This window comes from Dipodomys spectabilis, unplaced genomic scaffold (assembly GCF_019054845.1).
Source record: "Dipodomys spectabilis isolate Male_0828 unplaced genomic scaffold, ASM1905484v1 ptg000234l, whole genome shotgun sequence".
Classification (NCBI taxonomy): domain Eukaryota; kingdom Metazoa; phylum Chordata; class Mammalia; order Rodentia; family Heteromyidae; genus Dipodomys; species Dipodomys spectabilis.
This window is the reverse complement of record NW_024870911.1, coordinates 15,374,839-15,383,446: the sequence shown is the minus strand read 5'-3', so window position 1 is coordinate 15,383,446 and position 8,608 is coordinate 15,374,839. Positions and strand designations below refer to the sequence as shown.

General features: G+C 39.5%; 1 non-coding gene across 1 annotated transcript; it reads right to left on the bottom strand.

Moving 5' to 3' along the window:
• Positions 1 to 6,885: 6,885 nt before the first annotated feature.
• LOC122124447 lies at positions 6,886 to 7,011 on the bottom strand. Its single transcript, XR_006150558.1, has one exon. It is a non-coding gene; the product is annotated as a U6atac minor spliceosomal RNA (small nuclear RNA).
• Positions 7,012 to 8,608: the final 1,597 nt, after the last annotated feature.

Here is an 8,608-nt window from a genome sequence, read left to right as displayed (position 1 = left end):
TCTCACAGACTCCCTTACTCAGGCTGGCTTTGAATCTCGATCCCTAGATCTCAACCTCCTGAGTAGCTAGGGTTACAGGCATGAACCATCAGCATCCCACGATAATTAAGTCAAGAAAATTAAGTTTACCAATGCCTGGTGAAACCCATAATATAATTTCAATAGCAAATCTTCTAGATTGTTAAATTCTGCATCACCACATTACAGTTTTGCAAGCATTTCAAGTTTTACCTTAAGGAAAAAAGGTGACGTATATTGTTTGTATGTATGTAAGGGGCTTGCAAGTGCTTAGGAACGATTATGATCACAGCTTCTACTCATACATACTAATTATTTCTAAAGAACCTGGGGTTGTTGATAAAAATGACTGCTTTCTCTTCACTGTTTCCCTGCACAGGAGATCCAAGGGATAAATTTCATTCTGGAGTCTGGAGAGTCCAGTCTTAGGAGGGGACTGAGCACTGGGCCTCAATCTGAACCCTGGCCTGGGAATTGCCGTGAGGATTACATCTTCTGTCTAGGTTCACACACATGGGGGTGGATTGCTCTTCAGCAACCAGTGAGCTCAGCTTGGGTATCTACAGTGCAATCCCTGTAAGTCCATCTATAGACATGTATTTTCCCAGTAGCATTTTCTCTTCTACCTGGAACCTAGGGACAAAGAAAAGAGATGATGACACTTTTGACCCTACTAAATCTACAGATAGTTTGTATGAACATGTGAAGAAGAAATCTGTATAGAAATAAAAAAGTAATCAAAATTACAAAAAGAAGGTCAAATTGGGTAGGGGTGGGAGATAGAGTTAAATATTAGAAAAAGGCTTAAAATGAAGCCATGGCTTAATTTGTTCCCCCAATTGAAGGTCTTCTATATTTTAGGGTTTTAGAACTATGGAGAGACAAAAAAGAACTTTTATGCAATGTTTATATTTGTATTTTAAACACTGTGCCTCCAAATTTGGTTATCTTGTTTGTCTTGGAGAAATGGGCATGCTATGTGGGTTGGCTCAGTTTGTTTAATTTTATGTTAGGTAACTTACACTCCCTGAGTTAGAATCACTTTGATCAAGAATGTTTAAAGCAGAAAAAAACAGAAAAACAATGCATTTCTTATTTTTTTTAATTGTCAACACCTGTTTTAAAATTTAAAAAATGTATCTTCATGCAATTTTTTGATATAAAGGAGTCACTACCATATTTGAAAGAGCAGTTTGTTATTAATTGGAAAATTTAATTTGTTTCTTCTTGGGTTGTTATTTGGTTAATTTCTGGCATGGTTAATTTGGTTAATTAACGACATGGTTCTATCTCCTGCATCAGCCTCCAGAATGCTGGGATTTTAGCTCTGCACCACAATACCCAGCCCTTAGATTATTTCTTGTCTTGTTTTTGTTTTTTGGTCGGTCATGGGGCTGAACTCAGGGCCGAGGTGCTGTTCCTCAGCTCTTCAGCTCAAGGCTAGTGCTCTACAACTTGAGCCACAGCGCCACTCCCGGCTTTTTTTTCTGCTTATGTGGTGCTGAGGAATCGAACCCAGGGCTTCGTGCATGCAAGGCAAGCGCTCTACTACTGAGCCACCTTCCCAGCCCCTTAGATAATTTCTTGAAGGATACTGACCAGAAATTTGTTTGGCCAGAAAAAGAAGAGGTATTTTACCCTAGGATGTTGTCACTATTCAAAGGAATGTCCTTCGAATAAAAGTCTAGGCTTACAACAGTATGTTTTCCCCTGAAACTATAGGCTTAAAACAGTATGTTTTCCCCTGAAACTATATGTTTTCTTCCATAAGGATTTATTTCCTGCTTTATCCTTAAGTTGACAAGTTAAAAATTGCATTCCTAAAGTGTGTGTGTATGTGTGTGTGTGTGCGCGTGCGCGCGTGTGCACGTACATATGTGTAAAAATAGCCCTTGAAATTACTCTCAGGCGGAATGGTTTCATAGAAATAGGATTTTTCTCCCCGTGCTCAGATTAAAAAAACAAGGATGACTAAGCCTCAGTGTGTAATTACTTGTCCTTATTCTCTTAGAGGGACAGGAGAATGCTGATCATGGTATATTCTTTACCAAGTCATATAAACCAAAAGAAAGTTGATTGAGTTGGAAGGAAGGAAGGGAGGGATGGCGGGAAAGGGAGGGAGGGAGGGAGAAGAGATACACAGAGAGATAGAGACCTATACCCTATACAGAGAGGAGAGAGAGAGAGAGAGAGAGAGAGAGAGAGAGACAGAGACAGAGACAGAGACAGAGAGACAGAGAGAAAGACAGAGAGAAAGACAGAGAGAGAGAGACAGAGACAGAGAGAGAGAGACAGAGACAGAGAGACAGAGAGAAAGAGAGAGTCCTTTTAATTAACAAGAACACCTGCTGAACGGAGATTTTGTTTTTCAAAACATTTTTTGGGAAAGAGGGAGAAAAATAGAAAAATGAGGGAGGGGGTAACAAGTTAGACAAGAAATGTACTACTCACTACTTTACTTATGTAAACTGCATTCAGCCAATGTTTAGGATCCGTGTAACTCCATTAAAATGACCATATGTCCTGCATTCTTAGGGAAAGGAAATTGTTGCAATTGTTTTCTTTCTCTCACCCCCCATTCCTTACTCTCTGTCCCTTTCTTTGTGATCCCTTACAACACAATTTCTTTCACAAAACATCTATGAGAGATTTTTTGCCTTCACCTTCACCAGTCTTCCTGATGATACTTATTTATGTCTTGCTATAAGAATATCACACTTGATAATCTACTGCTTTTGTGCTTGGGGCTTCAGATTTGTAAAGAAAAAAAAAGTTTATTGAGCCTGTCGCTCCTTTGTGGCTCTGTGGTTTACTGTTATAAAATTTATATCAGAATTCTCATCCGGCCTATGTAGTTCTATAAACTAAATTTATAATTTAAAGCAGCCATGATCCTGTTTGTTATTTTTTTTTTTGTAAAGGCTTGGCTCCAGTGCACATTTTAAATCTTCTCTCAAGTACTGAATTTAAATAATAAAAAGTGGCCTCTTTACTCAGTAAATACTGTCAGGAACAAAAAATGTCCAGGAAATGAAAGTAGAAGAAAGATGACTGGGTATCTTTATCTGCTTGGTTTATCAGACTCAAAAGATGTCAGAGACTTTTTATGGACTAGCGTAGGAATCACAAACATTTTTTCTCCCAGGACTGTTTTGCCTTCCTTTTTTTTTTTTTTTTTTTTGGTCAGTCATGGGCCTGAACTCTGGGCGTGGGCACTGTCCCTCAGCTCTTCAGCTCAAGGCTGGCGCTCTACCACTTGAGCCATAGAACCACTTCCAGCCTTTTCTGTTTATGTGGTGTTGAGGAATCAAACCCAGGGCCTCATACATGCAAAGCAAGCACTCTACCACTGAACCACTTTTACATTCCTTTTTAAACTTTTTGGAAGTACTGAAAATTGAACTTAGTACTTCATGCTTGCTTGGCAGGTTTTCTATTACTATAGCCACACCTCCAGCCCTTTTTTTTTTTTAAAGTTAATTTCAGGAAGAGTCTTGCATTTTTTATCTAGGTTAGTTTCCTACTGTGGTCCTTCTGTCTATACCATCTGAGTAGCTGGAATTACAGCCAGGAGCAACCATGTCTGGCCCTTCCTTTGGTGTATTCATTATATACTTTTAAAAAGCTGTAGCTATATACATCATAATGAATGAAAACTATAACTATTTAAAGTTCAATAAGTAAATGCCCAACTTCATTTTATGTTGACAATAGAGACCCAGTTGTAGAAGGCCTGAAAAAGGAATCAATTGCTCAGAAAAATAGAAGTTTTTATTGGGTTGAAGTATTTATTCATTTCTTTCTTTTTTTCATTCTTCAAAAAAACTTTTCATTGACTTAGATTTTTTTTAAATCCCTTAGAAAATGCTTTATAAATGAATAAGTTTGATTTTGTAGTGAAACCAAGTTCTGCTAGTTATTTTTTTCGTCTCTGAGAATGATTTGAAACTTCTTTCTTCGTGTCTACTTTTATTTCTCTGGACACCATGAACTCTAGTAGCTTTTTCTAGTTTTCTTTTCTTTCTACGTTGAGTATCTTTTCTGCTAGTTTAAGATAGTGTTACTACAAAGATATATTTCAGCCAGTGGTGGCAAGGGCTCAAAGCTAGCGTTTGCCTGGTCATGCTCCCTTCTTTATCATTGTATTTGATTTTAGTGAAGTCTGGGATCAGCTCCTTCATCTTCTTCTAACCAGTATCTTCTGAGATTTTTACTAATTGTGGAGACAGTTTATGCTGAGCACTGGGAATTAAAAGATGACTTAAGAGCTAGCTGTGAAGAAGTCTTGAGCAGAGCCTTTCAGTGGAGTCTGTGGGGATATTTGTGTTAGCCTTAGTCCCAGATTCCTAACAACATCTGAAACAGCTGGTTGAGTGAATCAGAACTTCACGATGCTGATCTTACAGACAAGGGAACTTCATGGGCATGAGAGGAAGAATGGCTTGGCTCACTGAGACTTCCTAAGTACCAAAGCAAACTGAAAAGAATTCACATCTTGTACTGAATGACTACTGTGAAATGAGAAGTTAGAGACATTCATTATTTTGAGAACTTAGAACTCACTTTCTGACCTCCTGCTTGTATTGTTGGAAATCCTTTCCCTTCCACCCTGTCCTTTCCAAAAGTGACTTGAATTTCTTGGTCACTTTCTGCTAGAAAGCCTGTCATCTTTTCATTCTGAGGCATATTTTAAGTCAGTTTCACATATACCACTTCATGTGCACATCAATGCCAATATACCTTTCAGCATAAATATTTTCTTATGTAGCTGCTTAGAATATGAAAATGTTGTCCAGCCATGTGGTAGGATATTTTGGTTTCCAATATATCTATGTTTTTTTTTTTTTGTCGGTCGTGGGGCTTGAACTCTGGGCCTGGGCGCTGTCCCTCAGCTCTTCAGCTCAAGGCGAGCGCGCTACCACTTGAGCTACAGCGCCACTTCTGGTTTTCTGGTGGTTTATTGGAGATAGGAGTCTCACGGTCTCTCCTGCCCGGGCTGGCTTTGAACCGCGATCCTCAGATCTCAGCCTCCTGAGTAGCTAGGATTAGAGGCGTAAGCCACCAGCGCCTGGCCCAATATATCTAATGTATAATTGCTGAAATGGTGAAACCCTGTATCTCATTGGTGAAGAGCCAAGGGCTGTGAAATCCTTAAGCAAAAATTGGTAAATGCTTGTTTGTGGTTGTCTACACATTAAGCAGGATTTCCCACACAAAATCTGATCTGCTTGAATGCAAGGGGTGCTTCTCTGCTTCTAGTCTCTTCAGTGTGGTCATCTTTCACAGTGCATGTGTAACCACAGCCAGGAAAAGAAAACAATGTGATTACATATAAAATGCTTCTGCCTCATTGACATGGGTTCACTCAGTGTGCTGGCTTTCCATTTGTGAATGAGTGACAATGTGTGCTTTATATTTTATAATTTTATTTACTTTTATTGTTCTTCACAGTACAAAAGGATACAGACACAAAAGGATTTCAATTCACCAGATCTCTTTGGATGTATAATGCATCTAGTTCAATGGTGGCTCTTTCTTCATTCCCCCCATCTCTCCCAAACTTACCCATCTCCTCAATTTCTCTAGTTCCTGTCATTCTTCTCCTTTCTGAAAATGCTTACCTATCTCTGGTTGTAGTCAGTGCCACACATACAATCTTCCAGCAGGACAAGCCGACAAGCTCAAGGTTGGTTGTTCCAACAGAGTTAAACACATTCCTGAAGATGATGTCCCTATCCCATTTTGTTTTCTTTTTTTTTTTATTGTGAAAATACCGTACAGAGGGGTTATAATTACATGGGCAAGATAATGAGCACATTTCTTATCAAGCATTGTTGCCTCCTCCTTTGTTTACCCTTCCTATCCCTTCCCATCCTCCCCCACACCCCCCCACCGAATCCTCCCCCCCCCAACCAAAGTTGTAAAGTTCATTTTTCGACATAATGACTTGTACATCTCATTGTTGCAATGGATCCATCTGTATCCCTATTTAAACAATTTGTTTTTTTCCCTTCCCCTCCACAAATTATATCAACCTCAAATACAGTGAAAGCAGGGGTTATACCAGGGGGGAGGGACATACAAAGCAACAAAGAAATAATCTTATAAATGTGTTAGAAACAATCACCTGAAAGAAAAAAACATTTGAATACATATCTTAGGGTTAATTTCCCTAACATCAACTTATCTGACCTTTTCTGCTTGACTCAGACATATACTAGTTATTGCAAATAAGGGAAATAAGGGACCTATGTTTCTTTGGGCCTGGCTTACTTCACTTAATATAATTTTTTCCAAGTCTTTCCATTTCCTAACAAATGGGACAATGTCATTCTTTCTGATGGAGGCATAGAATTCCATTGTGTATATATACCACATTTTCTTGATCCATTCATCTACTGAGGGGCATCTGGGTTGGATCCATATCTTACCTATGGTAAATAATGCTGCAATAAACATAGTTGTGCTGGTAGCCTTAGGATTGTCTTGTTTGTAATCATCTGGGTAAATGCCCAAAAGTGGGCTTGCTGGGTTATAGGGGAGCTCTATGTGGAGTCTTTTGAGGAACCTCCATATTGCTTTCCAAAGTGGTTGAACAAGTTTACACTCCCACCAACAATGCATTAGGGTTCCCTTCTGTCCACATCCCCTCCAGCATCTGTTGTTATTAGAGTTCTTGATTTTTGCCATTCTAACTGGAGTGAGGTGGTATCTTAATGTTTTTTTGATTTGCATTTCTTTTATGGCTAGGGAGGTTGAGCATTTCTTCATGTGTCTATTGGCCATCCTTCTTTCCTCTTCAGAGAAGTTTCTCTTTAAGTCTTTAGCCCACTTATTTATTGGGCAGTTGTTTCTTTGAAGATTTGTTAAAAACGATGGTTAGATGCCACGAAGTAGGTGGCAATGCCTTAGCTGTATGCGTGTTGTCAGGCCTAAGGGCCTCTTCCATCCTTGTCAAGGGGAGTGCTAACCTTCTCTCCTTTCATACAACACAATGAGTACATTTCTTATCAAGCATTGTTGCCTCCTCCTTTGTTTCCCCTTCCCATCCCTTCCCATCTCCTCCACCCACCTCTCCCCAAAATTGTAAAGTTCGTTTTTCGACATAATGACTTGTACATCTCATTGTTGCAATGGGTCCATCTGTATCCCTATTTAAACGATTTGTTTTTTCCCTTCCCCTCCACAAATTATACCAACATCCAAAACACAGAGTTATAACGTGGGGGAGGGACATACAAAGCAACATAGAAATCATCTTATAAATATGTTAGAAACAATTGCATGAAAGAAAAAAAAACATTTGAATACAACTTTGGTGGAGGGGGAGGATCTGGTGGGGAGAGTATGGGAAGGGATGGGAAGGGGAAACAAAGAGGAGGCAACAATACTTGATAAGAAATGTACTCATGGGCTGGGAAGGTAGAGCGCTTGCCTTGCATGCCTGAGGCCCTGGGTTGTATTCCTCAGCACCACATAAGCAGAAAAAAAAAGCTGGAAGTGGTGCTGTGGCTCAAGTGGTAGAGCACTAGCCTTGAGCTGAAGAGCTGAGGGACAGCGCCCCGGCCCAGAGTTCAGGCCCCATGACCGGACCCCCCAAAAAAAGAAATGTGCTCGTTATCTTGCCCATGTAATTGTAACTCCTCTGTACGGTATTCACACACACAAAGAAATGTTAGAAACAATTGCATGAAAGCAAAATCATTTGAGTCCTTATCTTGGGGTTCATTTCACCTAACATCAACTTATCTGACCTTTTCTGTTTGTCTCAGACATATACTATTTATTGCAAATAAGGGAAACCATGGGACCTATGTTTCTTTGGGCCTGGATTACTTCACTTAATATAATTTTTTCCAAGTCTTTCCATTTCCTAACACATGGGGCCCATTTTCGATTTCTCTTTCCAGAGGGTTGTGCAGTTTCAGCCCCACCAGCAGCCTAGAGCTGTTATCCACCCAGTGAGAGAAAACTTTCAGCTAGACTCTGAAATGTAAGCAGGGCATCTCTAATTATGACCTGCCAAGACTCCTGTAACATAAGATAGACAATGTCAAAGGCAACTTGTTCAGCAATTAGTGGTTTGAATTTTTTTTTTTAACTTGGCTACTCATTCTAAGGAAGAACACCTCCTATCTTTAATGTCAAGAGAATACATTCTTTCACTTTAGCATCCAATCATCTATTTGAGAACATTCTAGAACAGTGTTTTTTTCATGACTCAGGATAGGGTCCAATTGATGGCAGGCTAAATCAAGAGTGTGATTGTGAGGTAGAGTCATGTGCAGAGGAGGAACCTTCTAGGTAGTGTAGGATATCATTGCGTAGGAGAAAATCATTGCTGCAGCAAAAACCTGGGAAAGGCAGGAGACATTGTTTTTTAAATACTGGACATCTTGATTTTCCTAATGACTCCATTACTAGTCCTGGTTACTAACTTAGATCACTCCAGAGAGAAAAGTCACAGAAAGGATAGGTCATCCAAGTTCACTCGATACAGCTAACAAGTTCATGTTCTTCATCTCTTACCAAATTCTAATATTTCCAGTGATGTTAATTGGGAACTTTTTACACTCCTGTCTGTTCTGCT